Genomic DNA, 18,679 nt, shown 5'->3' on the forward strand with positions numbered 1-18,679 from the left:
TTTTGGACGTTTTCTGTATCAAAGGAAGAAGATTAACTTTGTAAACAGTCCTTGTGGGTTTAAATTGGCACAAAATATCATTTCACAAACCACTTTATGATGGGCACGAGAGGGGATAAAGAATTCTAAGAGTTGACACCTAAACTGTATGTTGGAAGACATGGAGGCCTTAATGAGGGAAAGACATAGAAAAAATCTGTAAACCAAGGGGATAACGTGTGTAAGTGTAAGATGTGTTAGGGGCCTTGGTGGATTTTCTTTCATAAATTGGGTGAAATGAATGTATCCCCTGAGTGCCTCACAGGACTTTTATGAGGATCAAATGAGATAATATGACTCAGCTCCGGGTGGCCCCCTCAGGAAAGAGTCACATTTTTCTTCAAGGCTTCTACAGCTGGACTTTGAAGGCGATGCTACTCACAGACAGGGCCCTGGGGCAGCCCAGTTCCTGCTGGATTATACACTTCATGAGAGCAGGAATCATGTCTGTTTAGTCTTCACCCGATTTCCGTTGCTTAGCATAGCACCCGGTATGCAGAAACAGACGCGATGAATGAACAAATGAATGAATGAACAGGCTGGGGAAGTCGCGGGTGAATTGTATCTTCCTCCATGGCCGCCCCTCCATTCAATCCAACAAACATTCCTTTAACCTGTACTACCTGCCAAGAACCTCATCCGGTGTCAGGTTACTAACTTACAGCTCTTGTTCTGAGTGCAGGAAAGTACAAGTGACCTAAGTAGTTACATTACAACGTGATTTGCTCTTAGGTACAATTCTACCCAGGGAGCCAGAGAAATATGACTAGTCCTGGAGCTTCTTGAAGGGGCTCTACTTGAAGTGGACCGAGAGGTTTACAAGGGGTTTGCCAGTCTGGGAACTCAGGGAAAGGATTGCCAGGCTGAGGAAGCAGCACGTGTGACGGAGACAGGAAAGCAAGTTCAAAGTTCGTACAACCTACACTGAGTGTAGCTAAAGCACAGGCTGGGGCAGGCGTGAGAGGAGATGAGACTGAAAAGGTAGACGTGAGACAGTTTGTGAAATGTTTTGTTGTACATGTACAGGACTTTGGACTTTATCTTTCAGGAAATGGGAAGCCATCATAGGGCTTTAAAAAGAACAAAGATGTGACCATATTTGTACTTTAGGAAGATAGCTCTGGGACACGTTTACATAGGCAATACATTTTTTTAAAATATGTTAGTAAATGCTTTTAATTTTTATTTATTTATTTATTTTTGGCTGCATTGGGTCTTTGTTGCTGCACGCGGGCTTTCTCTAGTTGCGGCGAGCGGGGGCTACTCTTCGTTGCGGTGCGAGGGCTTCTCATTGCGGTGGCTTCTCTTGTTGCAGAGCATGGGCTCTAGGCACGCAGGCTTCAGTAGTTGTGGCTCATGGGCTCTAGAGCGCAGGCTCGGTAGTTGTGGCGCATGGGCATGTGGGATCTTCCCGGACCAGGGCTTGAACCCGTGTTCCCTGAATTGGCAGGCGGATTCTTAACCACTGCACCAGCAGGGAAGTCCCTAGGCAATATATTTTAATGGAGCAACTCATAGGGCTGTATGTTTTAATTACTTTTTATAACTCATCATTATTAGACATTTATTGAACATCTTTATCTGAGGTATTATATTAGGTGCCAGAGACGTGCCAGCAAAATGAAGGACTCATAAATCATAAGACATATCAATATTTTATGTTCCTCTAAAGAGAAAAAAAACTTGCCAGTAAAATTGTAACACAACGTTCCATTTTATGTTCGACTTTTTACTGTTTGTTGGAAGAGCTCTTTTAAATATATGTGGATTAAATTTCATCATCAGTCACTCTGGGCATACAAAAAAGAAAGAAAGAAAAAGTTGGGAAGGTAGTTAAGATGTTCTTAAAATTCCTCACGCTCAGTGTTAAACTCCTCTGAACGGCATTTAGATGCCCTCTCTCCCTCCCTGCAGCACACACAGTATTATCATCTATTTAGTAGTTTTCAAAATTTGGCATGTTTCAGAACCACTTAGAAAAGTGGTAAAAATAGAGGCCCAGGCCATGCTTTGCTCCAGCAAGCCTGGGCTTCTGTATTCTCTGCTGTGTTTCCAGGAGATTCTATGACGCCCAGAGTTTGAGAAGCACTGCTCTATGCCATCAGGAGAGCTGCTGGCACAGGTGCACTGCTTAAAGTGGGTGCGCATCTTCTGTGTTCAGGACTCCCTGACACTCAGTGAGTTTCGATGTACGCGCACATGGCGAGGGTGGCATGACTGCCGCTGTCTGGCTGAGAAGCGTATTGTTTCCTGGGATGTTTAAATGGCAGAAATGTGCATCTTAGGATTATTGAAAGATGATATTTTCTTTTAGAAATAGCACGGGAATTTTACAAAATAGGCAGGGAGTACATTAAAGAGGATGATTACTTGATTTCTGTCATAGGGAAGTGTTTAAATAGATCATGGTTCCTCCACACCATGGGAGATGTTCAGTGTTTAAAAGTAATTATGTAGTATGATATTTCCAAAATGTGTTCTGTGAGAGGCTATTCAAAAAGGGCACCACAGGCCAAAAATGTGTGGGAAAACCTGCAAACCATGTCTCTTTCTTAGTTTCATGGTGACCTCATACATCTTGAAAGCTCTGAGAAGGCCTGGAGTAAAGATCCTATTTGACTTTTTAACAAAAAATGTTCCTATTTATAGCACAAAAGATGCTCAGGTTATATTTAAAAAATCAGCAACAGCAATAAGCCCATAAAAATGTGCAGTAACACAATTCCATTTTTGTAAGTAAAATCTGGGACATAGTGTCAAGGAAGAAAGGCAGTCAGGATTTACACTAAACATTAACCATATTTAAAAATGAGTGATTGGATGATGTACAAAATTTCTTTACTTGTGTTTGTATACTCTTCAATAAACTGACTATCTATAATAAAACAGTTATTAAAAATAGTAATAATGATCATGAAAAACATCAAAGAAAGATTTGAGTTTTACTAATATATTCTCCAGGGGAAGCTTTGATGAATATAAAGATAATTTCAATGAGAAGGTGGGAATCTGTTTTATATGATTTTTTCAATTCACGTGAGACTGAGGGGAAAGAAATGTTAGCCATAAAGCATAGTAAGAGCAGAGAAGAACAGAATAAATGTAGGCATTGGGTGCTATTTTTATTTGGTCTTTTTTCAAGGTCATATATTTATGGAATCAAGATTTTTAAACGACTGAGTCAGACTATTTTGTCTATGGTTTGATATAAAGGCCAAGTAGAGAATTCAGTGTATTGGATCTCAAAATTTTGTTCAGCTGTTGAAGAGAAATGACCTGAAATGAACAGTCTACAGCCTATACCTCCTGTGAGATGAGGAGTAGCTCTAACTAGTTAGGTGATCTTGGGTAACTTGCTTAACCTTCATGGGACTTGTTTTTCACACCGAAATGGTTATGGTTATTGTATTCGTTTCTTAGGGCTTTGTAACGAAGTACCACAAACTGGGTAGCTTTCAACAACAGAACTATATTGTCTCAGGGTTCTGGAGGCTGGAAGTCTGAAGTCAAGATGTCAGCAGAGCCGTGCTCTCCCTGAAGTCTCCAGGGAAGGAGACTTACCGGCCTCACTTTAGCCTCTAGTGGTCGCCAGAAATCCTTGGTGTTCCTTGGCTTGTGGCAGTATAATTCCAATTTCTACCTTGATCTTTATAGAATCATCTTGCCTCTGTGTGTCTGTGTCCAAATTTCTTTTTCTTATAAGGACACATCATTGGAGTAGGGCCCACCCCGATGCTTTATGACCTCACCTTAATTTGATTACACCTGTAAACGCCCTATTTTCAAATAAGGTCACATTCACAGGTTCTGGGGCTTAGGACTTCAATATGTCTGTTTGGGGAACACAATTCAATCCATAACAGTTATGGTGTTATAATTATCATTCTTTTTGAGGAAAAAGTTGTTGCTCTCAATCCAGAGTTGGGGCTGTGAAGAACTAAAGCATGGACAACTCTACTGAACTGAATTAATAAATGAGTGAATTCCCAGGAAATTGATGGGAAATATCAAACAAGATGTTTATTTAGATGCTTTTTTTTCCTCTGCTGAACTGACTAGAAGATTCTTCTACTGCATATAGACTGAATCTACCATTATAAAGTTGAAACAGAACAACACAAAGGGATATATCTGATATGTTGAAGAGATCCTACCAGATCTCCTCCAGATTGATTGCTTTTTCCAGGAGAATCTTCCAAAGCAAAATTCTCCAAACCCACGTTCTCACTTCAAAATGCGTCCTCCCCCGTGTGTGGGTGGTGGGCAGTCTGATGCCCAGGCGTGGATTCTGAGATCCATCTGTGGACTTGCATGTTCTCTTCAGTCATCAATTTCTGAGAAAACATGTATGATTTAATTGTATCTACAAAGGCAGGCATTGCTTCTTAATTCAGACTCTCCCAGGCTTTACACCATTGTCTGGTTATAGGTCAAGTATAGCAGCTTCAGACCAGCAGTCATCTAAAGCAGTTATTGCAGCTTTCTAAAGTGCCTAAAATCTCAGGGAATTATTAGGCACATGGAGAACATATTTTTTGTTGTTTTTCATTTTGTTCTGTGTGGTTTTTGTTTTTTTTTTTAACTGTGTTGAAAATCATTTGTAATTTCAAAGCATAGTGTAATAGTCCCATCGCTGTGTCAATGTAAGTTTTTGAGCAGATTACCATGTGCCGGGCACTATGCTACAAGTTTTATAAATATTAAATCTGTTCTTCATAGTAGACCTGCCAAGTAGGAATTATTTTCATTTGAGAGATGAGAGATTAGGCTTCAAAAAATCATAATTTCCGATGTCAGAGAATTACGTGATCTTTCTACCATACTAAATTTCTTATTGAAACACTTTGTAAATTAACTTTCTGTAAATGTAGAGACTCCTGTGCTTTGTTTGGGTCAGATTACTGGAAGTCAACTGTAAAGAAATCGTGATGTTTTCAGGGATTTTTTTTCTGCCATTTATCCAGGATAAATCATCTTGATCATTCTCATTATAGTTTCTGCATCATAGAATAAAGTATTATATTTTTTCATTGCTTTGAGGTACTGCACATAGGACTCTGGCAAGGGAGGAAGAATTTTTAGAATTTAAATTATTATACTAGCAACAGTTATCACTTCAGTATCAAACTACAGAGTTGCTCCTGACATGAATGATACAATTGCTGCTTCCAGCTGTTCTATACACTGGGTCTCAGTCCACTGTGAAGAAAGAAGAACAATGGTTTTGATTTTCTCTCAGTTGCAGTGACCTAGATTACTCAAGATTTCTTCTTTCTGCTATAGAAGATCTTCACCTAAAACTCCTAAAAAGTGAAGTATCTTAGGTCACCACAGGGAGTCTTTCTGCAGTTAATTAAACAAGTTAACCTGAAAGCATTTAAAGTCCATGGCTTAACAAGCCAAACAAGAACTTGATTCAAACAAAATCAAAGTAGGGGGAGCAGCCTTTTAGTCAGCAATATTTAAGTCAGTGACACCTCATCAAATGTGAACTCAAATCCTTGTAAATTCATTTGCCACATCAATGCATTTATAGCATAATAAACATTTCTTAGAGCTCAGATGCTCTGCACAACTAGGGGAACTTTCTCTAATGTTTTTCTTTACATTTAGGACTTGGTAGGAATATTTTTTGTCAGAGTGACCCATAAGGTACACTCATCAAGCTGAGGTTTGTGCCCTTATTGACCATTAATACCTGTTATTCTAGTTATACTGGTCTATGATATACATCACCCCAGGCCCACAGCACAGTGAGTCAGCAGGTCATGGAAATATTTCTTGAGTATCCATTTGAAAATTTTCTTTTTATTTGCCTTGTGCATTAGGCTTATACAAGTCATATTTTTGGAACAAAATAAGTTGGTCTTGTCAGCTGGTGAGTATAATCAGATTTATTGAAAACAGAATTCAGAATATTTGAAACTATGATTATCTTGCAACATCAGATAACATTCTATCTTTCCCTGATTTGCAGTGTCAGTGGGAGAAAAGGAAGGATAAAGGGCCAATGAAATCACACTAATTTATCCCAACAAATATTTTTCTGAGTTCCGTGAAGTGTCAGGCACTATAATTAGGTGAAATAACATTAAAATAAGAACCAGAAGGCAAGATTTACTGTAAAATTTATCCCTAATTATGTGATCATGAGCAAATCACAGACTTTATGTTTCTCAGTTCCCTTATTTATATATTGGGAATGGTTTGGATTCCTGCCCACTCCCACGTTATTATGAGGATCAAATGAATCTTTTTTTTGCGGTACGCGGGCCTCTCACTGTTGTGGCCTCTCCCATTGCGGAGCATAGGCTCCGGACGCGCAGGCTCAGCGGCCACGGCTCACAGGCCTAGTCGCTCCGCAGCATGTGGGATCTTCCCAGACCGGGGCACGAACCCGTGTCCCCTGCATCGGCAGGTGGATTCTAAACCACTGCGCCACCAGGGAAGACCAAATGAATCTTTTTATTTGCTAGTATAAAGGACAATGCAAATGGAATGCAGTTGGTTTTCCTTCTCCACTGCTACGGCTACCTGCCCCCAACCCCCATCAGCACCATCATTGTTGTCATCATCATCATTAGCGCTGTGGTTGGTTCTCTAGAAACAGATGGTAAGGAGGGGATTTATTCAAGGAGGTTTACTGGGGTGTTACCCTTAGTTATAATACCTGTAGGGGAGTGGGAGAGGGAACCTTGAACAAAGAGAGAAGGTGAACTCTCGTGAAGTTTCAATAGAGAACACAGAAGCTATGGTGCTGAGATAAGACTTCCAGTTTGTCCCAAGTGAAGACACAGGGACTGGGCCTTTATACTCCTGCATCCACCCTGCAGGCTGCCTACATGAAGGGGGCATAACTGGCTGAAACCATTCTTGGAAAGAGACTCAGTTGTGAGCTTTCAGCAGTACCTACTCCTGCAGGCAGGGTGGGTGAGCACTTGGTCCTGAAGGGCAGATGGGAGGGATTTTAGCATCCTCTAAAATTATCGTCATCATCATCATTGCCATCATTTGGGGCTTGAAATAGCCTTTAAGAAATCCTTGAGGGCCCAGTCTTCTCATTTCTCTTCTATAGCACAACAAAGAAAGAAAAGATAAAGCTGACCTGATAGCAGTTAAGCACCACATTATAGCTGAACCTCAAAAGCATCCTAGAAAGGCATGGAACTTCGACCCACCCACAATCATGGCAAGATCAGATACTACGTGGTCCAAGAAGCAGACACATAACATAGTACATGAATTCCGTATCAAATATCTCTTGTCTCCACATTGATTGCCCTTTAATTTTCATTTCTTTAATTGGATGACAGATTCTCAGGGTGGGAGAGGGCTTTTTGCTGGTCAGTTGATTGAAGTGCTGCCTTGGGCTCTACCTCTTCTTAGAACCCTGGCAAACACTACCCAGCGTTTACTGGATGGACCAACTCCTGTGATAAGAGCTCCCTACATTCCCAAGCAGTCTATTCTGTTGTCAGGGACTTCATATGTGAATGGAGTCTGCTTTCCCAGTTTTTTACCAATGGTCCCATTACTGTGTTATGGAACAGCAGAACAGATTTAACCTATCCCCTACGTGTTCCATACACATTCTTTTTGAACTAATTGTGCCTACTTCCCAAAACTTGTTCCCAGTTTTTTGTTGTTTTGTTTTGTTTTTTTTGGCCATACTGTGAGGCATGTGGGATCTCAGCTCCCCAACCAGGGATCGAACCCATGACCCCTGCATTGGAAGCGTGGAGTCTTTAACCACTGAACCACCAGGGAAGTCCTGTTCCCAGTTTGTAATAATTTTAAAACCTGTATCTTGCCTCTATCTTTTGAATATCTTCTTTTTCTTCTTAAACTGTGAAGATTGCTCCAACTTTTCTCTAACCCATGCAAAGAATGAGACAATCTTCATTCTTGCTACCATGCCTCTCTATTCATGTGACCTAGTATTAAAATACTAGACTCTAAGCTCCATATGTGAACACTGTGATGTGGTTGCTAAATAAAGCTCTGTTTTAAAGCCATTTATCTCTTAGTCTTGTAGGACTCTGCATAGACCTCAGTAAAACTTAATTTTGTCTCTCATTCTAACTCTTGGAGATCTTGGTGGATCCTAATTTTGTTCTGGAATTTTTTTCCAGTACAATTAAGGTGATGACACAAACAAATTAATAAAAATATTGGACAGAACAACATGGAATATTTAGAGAAAGAGAAAATGAATGAGAAAAAGTAATCCCTATTCCATCCTCATCCTCACTCCCACCAGACACACAGACAGACAAACCAAGAGATGACTTTGAAGGACTATATGAAGCAGATTGAACATCCCACTTTCCACAAGGTAGGGGAGTGAGTTTTCCTTTAAGTTTTGCTCCCAATTTCTGTCACATAGTCTTTACTTATAAAATGTTAACAACTACCCCATACTTACACACTGGAATAAAACATCCATGAAAAAATTATTTCATAAAGAATGTCAAGATATTTTTTCATTGATTATTAATTCCATCCATCTGCTTTGTACAATTCATACTTACTTATTTCTCCACCCAACTTTTTGAGTGGTACCAAAGATGTATCTCTAAAGAAGATCAAATAAATCATTTGATTTTCTGATTTAAATCTTCAGTTGAAATGACTTTACCGAATTGGACTAAGAAAGGGAAGAGAAGTATAACTAACACTTTTGCAGTCTATATCTTTTAATTCGGTAGTTTTCACTATAATTTTCCCAAGGGTCCCAGGTCCATGTATGATATAATTTTAAGAGGCACAATTGTAATTGCATATCACTTGATTACACATTTATACTGGCAATTTTGCAAGTCAAGTTGTATTCACTTCACATTTTTTTGTTATTTCTATCTCTGATTACTATTATTAACTTAGATGTAGCAAATTGAAAGAAAAATAGTGAGAAAATTCACATTCTCATTGGCCATCTAGATGCTGTCAGATCATAGTTTGAAGAATGAGATCCTGAGCTATTGGAGGTTTCCCAATTAATGAATCTGCAGGATAGTCATATAGAGGCAGGAACTCCAGCACACATGTGAGGGACTATGAGATGATAAAGCACATTTTTGCTGAATTGTTCTTTAAATTACCCAATATCTGATTTTGAGTCTGCAAACAGAAAATGGTTATGGGAGGAAACAGCTGAATAAACATCATCATAAACACTGAAGAAATAGGGGCATATCTTTAGTGTGTTGGAAAGACCTCCTTTTGATCTCTGAAGTGCAGCCTTGTCCAATTTAAGAAAGGGAGTGGCTTCTGCAGTAAAAGTAAAGAAGCTGAGGTCCAGAGGATAAAGGAAAACTTCTCAGGACGGTGTCTTGCTGGTACTAATGCTTCTTTTTTTGAGGCACAACCTGAATAGCTCAGATTACTGCTGTTTGTCGAAGTAACATGGTTAATTATTTACCTTTCTCACCATTGGTTCAGATTCTTTTCCTATCAGACTGCTATGCCCAAACCCAAAACAAACAACCTCCCTAGAACAGTTAGTGATCATGTTAAACTGGGTTTGTGTGATGGTGACAGAACATTTTTCTATTCTTTCCTTCATGGTTTCTCTTGCTTCCATTAACCATTCTGCTAGCGAAGGTCAGGAATAATTTGTGCTTCTATGTTGATTGTACTTATGACTTGCTGTGACTTGGTTCTTTCTGATCTATTAAACCTGCTCTTTAGACTTCTTCCTTATTTTTTGAGCTATTCTAATTCCTCCATCCAGTAGGGTATCTCAGATTTCACTAGAAAAAGAAGGCTGTTTTCCTACCCAAGGTTTTTCTGCTGTTTGGGTTTTTGATCATATGCTCTAAAACAGACCTAAGATGATCATCTAGAATTGGAATGATTTAATGATTGAAAATAATTAGACAGCAAAGCTGATATTTTGGGCCTTTCTCTTCTTTTCTCCAAGAATCCTTCCAGGAGCAGAACGCTCTGTCCCAATGTGGCAGAAGGAGATTTGGTAGGTGGGGTGGGTGCAAGCAGGTGCTCTTTTTCTGTAGCAACTTTCAGTCTCAATTCCATGCTCAAAGGAAGCAGCCATTCTTATCCTTGACTTGGGGTCTGGCTTTTCCTACTTAAAGTATATCACTCTTGATCTTTTATCCTTACTTTAAAGGTCTTATGCAGTTGCATCTTTTATTATGACACCTGAAATCATTTTTGGAAGCAAGGAAGATATAAAATAGGAAAGAAATAAGAAAGGAGTGGAGCCCAAAGGGGTTAAACAACTTGGCCGAGATTATACACTGTTAGCAACCCATTCATTCATTCATTCTAAAAAGGCTCATTAAGTATTTCTTATGTCACTCATATTAGGAGAGGTTTTGGGCATAGAATGGTAACCAAGACAGAGTACTCAGGGAGCTTACAGTCTAGAATAGAAGGCAGGTCTCTTGAGTCGCAACGTTCTGCTCTTTCCGCTGTACTCTGCCATGTTATTGGCGCTTACAAAATGCATTCCCTGTGTGTCTGCCTAGGGCTGAATGGAAGCAAAACCATGAAGCTAGAAAGACCTCCATTTCCTCCTCTCTAAATTGGAACTAATAATAGTATCTAACTAGCAGGGCTACAGATTAAATGAAATAATTCCTATGAAAGGCTCAGCACAGTGTCTAGCACATACTAACTGTGCAATAAATGTTAAGTATTATTATTACTGTTATTGATGTTCTCTGGCTATAAATATAGTCAATCTTATCATTATCGTAACCCATTTTCAAAATCTAAGCTGGGAATCATTGCTGAACCAAATGAAATTCTCATCAATAATCATTAGTCTGAATTCAAGTGTAATGGTTGAGGTTTAGTATTTTCTGAAATTTGCTTCTTTGAAAAAATTCTTTTCCTCTCATAAGAGCAGAGTTTAGTGGGTTTGATATTTATAAGATCTCACCTTTCTAGCTGTTACGGAGTGTTAAAAGTATTACTGTACAAGCTGGAACATTTTTCTAAATTACGTTTTTCTCATACATGGTCTTAAAATGGCTAATTCCAAAGAACAAAGAATAAGTCATCCATGAAGAGTGAAGTCATAATTTTATTTTTATCTCTCCTGTCTGAGTATAACTACCACAGCACATCATGTCCAAGTAATGCGAACATGTCTGGTTGGCACAGCTACAATAGCAGGACTGATAAGTAACTGATCAGCTTATTCACAGAATTCTTTTCATGGGGAGGTCACTGTCCCCTTTGTTCCTGAATGTTTCAACAAAGCTTAAACATTCCAGAAACTGGTCATTGAAATTAAGTAAATGGCTTCATGTACACTGCTCCTGGGATTATCTTCTCGTAATACTGTGGCTTCTGTGCTTTTAAGTTTGCCTAATTAAATCCTTTCAAATGTAAGAAGTTAAGCAATTAGCACTACTAAACCACATAATTAATATATGCCTTAAACACACTTTTAAAAATAAAATGGTTTGGGAAAGAAAAATTTTGAGTAATAGATTACTACTACATATGAGATACAAAAGGATTATCAGTGTAAACAACTATATGACTGTGGAATATTATCTTCATGTTTTTTTCATGTATAAAATGGGAATTACAGCACCTATTCACAGGCTTTTACAAGGATTTTCACAGGGCGCTTAATTGAATTAATATTTAATTTTGATGTTTAATTTTCAATTAATATTTAACACTAATTCTCAACTAATTTTCCTTTCAATTAATACAAAGTTAAATGTAATAAAATTCAATACTATAATTCTAATGGAAATAATTATTCTTCAATTTTGATTCAGAAGGCACTTGATGTTTTTGCATCACATAGATAATGTCTAACTCCCTCACTGGACTAAAAGTTCCAGGAATGTAAGCCTGCACCAAGTAGCACAGTTCCTGGCACATAACACACACTCAACAGGTAGTTCTAGAATTAATCTATGGATAATAGGAATATAAATTATGACATTAGAAATGTCAATTAATAGATATTCAGGTGATAAAATAATGGGTATACCTGCTTCTACAATATAAGTAAACACAAAATATAAAAAGTACACACATAAGACCCTAATTAGATAAACACATATATTTTAGAGTGTGCTTTTAGCATCTGTACATTTCTATGATGTGTTTAGGAGCGAAATATGCCCCCTTGCTCTTGAAAAGTTTAGATTCATGAGGTGAAGAAAAAAATATACACATATTATTCTCAAATCAGGCAGGATTCGATCAACACTAAATGTGTATACCCCTCTACAAGATACATGCTACTAGATCCTAAAATGAGAATTACTCTTCATGTTACCAAAATAGTGAATATAAATATTTCTATCTAAAATAATTTCAAGGTTGGGCCTTAAAAATGTTAGCACCAAAAATGACTGAGTTTAGATATTATGGAATATCAGTATACATTTAATTTGATTTGCACATGAGAAAAAAGTAATCATATTTTTGCTAGCAACTGCACTACTGTTTTCAAACATATTCCCAAAGTAAAAATGTTTGTAAGTTATAAAATAGCCTAACCATGGAAGTTATAAGAAACATCAAAAATATCTCCAAAAATAATTTTCAAGAGTTTTATGGGAAAAGGTGGAATGAAATAAAGCATGCAAGTTACTATAAAAGTGTTCAAGGAAAATAAAAGAATATTTCAATTCCAGTGGAGCTAAAAATTTTATTGACTTATAGGGAAAGGAATGAAACCATATCATCTTATATTCAGGTGATCCATTGACATTTTCCCCTGAGGAATCTAGACTACAGTAGAAAAAGAATTTCTCAACAGAACATTAGAATGTGCTTACATAAGTAAAAAGTTATATGGACATTGCTCAAAAAAGTGATAAAATGGAGAGATTTAAAATTTTGGTGTGTGTGTGCGTGTGCGTGTGCGTGTGTGTGTGTGTGTGTGTGTGTGTGTGTGTGTGTGTTTGCAGCAGTATTCAGCTAAGGGGCATTAAGTAATAGAAAAACACTTTGGTCAGTTCTCCTCCATCCAGAAACCAACACAATGGCAGAGGATTCCAACTTCAATTTTTTGAAAGCCTCCCTTGAAGGTGGGAGACTGGTTTTCTTCACAAGACGAAGAATCTCTGAAGAGACTCAGCCTGCCCTGTTGCCTTGAAGTTCCATAAACAATCTATTGTAGACTCAAGGGAAAATATGAAGTCTCTGACATATTCATATGTCTCTTCCTATGATAGTGAAGCTTAATTCTGGGAAACCTAAGCAAGGATATAATAAACAATGACTCAGGTCTCCAGCATGACGCTGCTAAAAAGATTCAGGTGAAGAGCTATAGCTGCCTACCTGGAACTCTGATCATGAATCCATGTTTTAAAAAAAAGCATAATTAAAAAGCATAATCCCAGAGCAATTTACTAAAATAGTTGGAAAATTAATGTGTTGAAATCCATATTGACACAATGAAACTAACTGAACGATGACGCCCCGTAGGTTTCCCCGTTTTACAGTTCTCAACATCTCCTTCTACACAAGCTTTATTTTCTGCTTTGAAACAACAGCTACACTGCCAGGGTCTTTCCTGATCAGAGTAGATAAAAGGTCAGCTTATAAAAGAGGCCAGGTAATATACAGAGAAAAAATAGAGATTCTGAGGGTAAATATATTATAAAATTATCTCATAAGTTTACTAAAAGCAACTTAAACAATAATAATTTTAAAATCAATTATCTATTAAGTGCTTACTATGTACTCACCACTAAGTGCTCTATAGAAGTCACTCATTTAATCTCTACAGTGAACCTAAGAGGTAGGCGTGAAATTTATCCCCATTTTATAGGCCAGGACACTAAGCCTCAGAAAGTTAGAAAACTTGCCAAGGTCACACAACTAGTAAGTGGCGGAGCCTTGATTCAAACCCAGGGAATGTAGCTCAGAGCCTGACACCATAATGTCAGTAGCACTCAAGGATCAAGCTTCTCTTATCCAAATAACTCCATAGAAAAAAACCTTATTTTGAATTTTAATGCCTGAAAGTGCAGAGATAAGAAGGAATTATGTGAGTAGTCAGAGTTTTGAAAAGATGCACTTTTGCCTAAAACTGGGCGTGTGATGTAAGGACAGTCACCCGGGATCTTTTGACTCTAGTGTACTCGGTTTACAAACATGGCTAAGCTCCTACTTCTAAAACTGTATGGTGCTTATGTCCACAGAACACTCGGAATAACCACCACTTACCACTTCTTAATAGTGGATATTTGATTGAGTCTATCTTACCCACAAGATGTTTTAAGAAAGAGAGCTTACATATTCCTATTATATCTCTAACCTATGCATACTGAGTTGTTGATGAATTCATATATATATACACACACATATGTAAGAAAAAAATACATAACTCTAATCTTGCTTATATGCAGAAATTGTTAAATTTACATGGATTTTTAAAATTTTACATAAAAGAAGAATTCATCAACTCTTTATGCCCAGAGAAATGCAGGCCCAAACACAGATGAAGGCCAAAGTATTTACTGGAGGTTGCAATGCCATTTACTCCTGAGCCGAGGTGAACCAGGGGATCTAAACCTGGAAAATGTTTTTGAAATTGATTTTGGGCTGTAGTGTTTTCCACGTTTTATAAACAGGGAGGCTATTGTTTTCAAAGGTCTTATAATAAATACCTTTATTTTCCCCTTAAGCATTTCAAAAACCTCAGAAGAAAAGCCAAGTATAAGGGAAATTCTCATACAATCCTTAATCAAATGTAACTAGGTTGAAAGAAGATATATGTGTATTGCTTTGCTGAAGTGGCTTTCATTCTAATTAAGTTGAGGTAGATTATTCCTCTTTAGACTTATGAGCATAACCCCTAATATGATTGTAACATTCCTGCAGTCAGATCTTTCCATATAAATGTAACTCTTCGAGACATCTTGAGATATTGCTTTTGAAAAGCTTGTAAATCTCTATGTAGTGAATCATCATAAAAGTATTAAAATATGCAATCATAAATATGAAAAAGATCTAAGAGAAAAATTACTCAGACTATCCCCAAAAGGTATAGCTTTTTAAATAATAAAAAAACAGCATTGCTTCGAGAAAAGGAAGGATTCTGGATTCTTTTGCAGTCTGCATGGGCAAGTCATCTAACCGCTTACATTTGAAGTGTTTTAATGTGGAGATGGTCTCTGACAGCTCCTCCACTTATTCAAGTCTAGGAGTCTGTATCCCTACGGAAATTCTGCATCTTCCTTTGTAATGTTTCCCATTTGATGCTAATTTCTGCCATGCCAGGAAGTGCACAGTACCCATATTATATGCACCCTGGGTCTGGTGGTCCCCTACTGTCCCATCAGCCTCAGCTGTCTTCCTGGCCTCCCAGCTGCAGTAGTCCAGCCGTAACTCGCGCCACCCCTGTGGTTGTAAAAGCACAGCTGCAGCCTCTGCCACCTCATTTCCTCACCCGCAGACTGCCTCCTGCTCCCCCAGGGCTTAGGCAAAACCGCAGTCATAACCAGTGGAGTTGGGGTCACAGCACATCACCGCCCAAGTCTGGCCCAATTCAACTCACTGACACAGTGGTTTCCCCAGGGGAGAACCTGGGGGAGTGGGTGGATTAACACTGACCAAGGGAGAAAAGAGAGCAAAGAGCCAGCAGAGCTAAGATGTAGTAGTGCACTCCACGTGACCTAGCAACAGCCCATATTTCCTTGAGAAACTCTGGCCAGCTCAGTAATGTATCACCTCATCTTTGCTTTTCCTCTTTCCCTGCCTCACTTTCAGTTTTCCCTCACTCTTACGTCTCGGGATTGCAGAGCTCCATCCCTCCCCCATAGAGTATTAGCTTAGTACATAAACTCTGCCGGGCTCTGGGTTCTAGAAAAACTGATTAAGACCTAGTAACAGTAACCGTACAGACTTCTCTGTCCTCACCTTGACACAGACCCTCTTATCACTAACAGCTCACCATGAGGGTCTGTGAATCCCTAGCATCTCACATATGCTCACAAACAGGTCTGCTCAGCTACCTCAGAGCATCTGGTGGTGGTGATTTACGTGATATACATTTGTCCTTCCAGCAGGTCCCACTGTCTTCCATGGGGCATCAACTGGGCATCCTTTTCTTGCCCTGGCTTTGAGGCACAAAATCTTCAAGGTCCCAATGCTACGTGGTGGTATTTTGCAAGGAAGGAGAGAAAATTTCTCTTTTTTATATTGTGCAGTCTGTCTTTAGAGAGATCCAGTAACAGTGGGGCCCATGCTCTGTTGTGAAAAAAATGTTTTTTAACTTTCAGAAGGGAACTGAGTCAGAAGACAAATTCAAGAGACAAATGCCCAGGATAACCCCAATACAACCCTTGGATTCAATTTCTGTCACTAGCTCTAGGCAGAGAAAGAGGGCACATAGACATGAATAACTTTCTGAGAATTTCCAAATGAGTCTCTCGACAAGGACCGAAGAAGATCTGGGAAAATCAGGTTATTTTACCCAAGATCCATGCACTTAATGCAGTTCTGGGGACTCTGGCAGTGGCCCCAGGTATCAGGTAGGAGAACAGCAAGAGACTGGTTTTTATTTTTATTTTTTGTTGATATTTACCACATCCATGTGTCCTGCAGTCATTATTCCAAAGAAAAAGCTCTAGAGCACTGGGTGTTCCCTAGGGAAGAGGCACGGGGGAGAGGCCAGGAGAAAAATGGAGCTTCCTCCCACGCATGGCAGTGCTTCATGTGCTTTTCTTTCTTTATAGTGTTGTTAAGAGTTGTTTTTTGATGGGATTGTCTTCTGAGTCTTTGACCATGAAGGGCACACTTATAAAACTCTAAGAAGCAAATTAAAAGCCAGTGCACCATAAAATAAAGGCAGTTTGTATGAATTAAAATGTGGTGTGCTTTAAGTCTGGAGAGGTGAAACAAGAAATCTTAAGTTACTACCTAGGATCATTAGGTATTTGGCTTGATCAAAGAAGGGCCTTCAGAGGGGCAGAGTCATAAAGGCAGGGGCCACTGGCACCAAAGAGAATGGAGAGCATCAGTGAGCATCAGTGAGTGGGCGGAGAAATGAAGCACGGTGAAGCGTGTTTATTAGGTAGGATATAATCTGGTGCTCACCATGAGTCATTTCCCATGGAAGAAGTGGAAAGAGTAGAGAAGAGCAGCTGAGCAGAGTTTCACACCAGCGCTTCCCTGTAAGTGTAGACATACTTGCTGACAGCAGCGGAGCACAGGTGTGGCTCACCAGTTGTGAAGCTCCATAAGGAGGTTCTGTGCTGTTTAGCTTACTGGCAGAGTCAGGGTATTTTATGGATAAACAGGGCCTGTTCATTTTAAGCATATTGTTTAGGTAAACAGAGAAAAGTCAGATCTTCCTATATTACAGAAATGCTCTAAGAAGAAAAGGCAACTTCACATGAATGGGTCAAAGAGAATGCCAAAGTATTAAACACCTACTTATTTGTAGATCAAAAAAAAGTCTCTCATTCAGGCTAGATGGAATCTGACTGGCTTTTGGTGTGATTCTTTCATAAGCATCTCTCTTGTGTGGCCAACTGCTTGTACTCAGAAAAACAACAATGCTACTATCTTGCATATCTGATCCGCCACCCCTGCTATTAATTTCCTCTAAGCATGTCTGTAAGTTATCTGAGCATACAAAACCCTTTTAGTTCCATTCCAATCTTCTTTTTTCATCAAATACGAGTAGGCAGGAGGAAAGAAAATGTGTTACTCTTGGAAGAGAAATCAGAGATGGTGTCTCAGAAGTATGAAGTCCCGATCACTTTTTATGTACAACTGTGTTGCATTTCTCTGGGAATTCTTTCTTTGCATATACCCAGTCTTTAAAAATAATTAAAGGGACCAGATGCATGTAGTACTTATGCATGCATGTATTCATTCATTCATTCATTCATTTATCAATGTTTGCTGTGTGCTCTGAATTGTCAGGCACTTGATGGCAAGACAGTGGCAGAATCCATCCTTTGAACATGATTGCACTCTTGCAGGGAAGACTGATTCATAAACTGACTTGATCACATGAATAGGAGCATCAAGAAGGTGCTTCTAGCTCAGACTGGGTGAGGGTGTAAGCAGAGGGGGAAGGGAGAGGGAAGGGAGAGGGGGTGAAGCAAGGCTTCCTGGGGAAGGTGACACCTGAGCTGTGTCTTAAAGGATAATCGGGCATTAAGTGGGAGGGCAGGAAACATACCGGACAAAGTGGATGAGAAGAAGAAAGGCCAAGCAGTGTTGCAGAAGAATAAAGGATGTCAAAAGGCCAGGCCTTCCTTCCGCTGTTATGGAACTTGAATTTACCTTGTAGGTGATGCAAAGCATTGAAGACACTTGAGCTAGGGAATAATACAGAGTTATATTTTAGACAGATTATTTTAAGAAACAGGCTGAAGAAAGGAACACCAGTTAGGCTGTTGCAAAAGATAATGAGGGCCTGAATGGAGGCAAGACATTTGAGATCTTTGAGGGAAGTGCAGCAGTGAAATCTCTAGCACTTGCTCGTGTATTGGAGGTGGGTGAGTTCGGGGGCTGGATTGTTAGTGTTTCAATACCGTTCTTTCCTTCTATACTCTTCCCCTATATTGAAGGTGTGAGAGCACTGACATTTTTGTCACTCTTTATCCAGCAGGGTCTCATGCTAGGTTCCCACAAGTCACACTCAGGAAAGATTTAGAAGGCAATAGAGAAGGAAAAC

Source organism: Delphinapterus leucas, chromosome 21, assembly GCF_059928025.1.
Source record: "Delphinapterus leucas isolate spDelLeu-1000000601 "Yukka" chromosome 21, BTC_Dleu_Yukka2, whole genome shotgun sequence".
Classification (NCBI taxonomy): domain Eukaryota; kingdom Metazoa; phylum Chordata; class Mammalia; order Artiodactyla; family Monodontidae; genus Delphinapterus; species Delphinapterus leucas.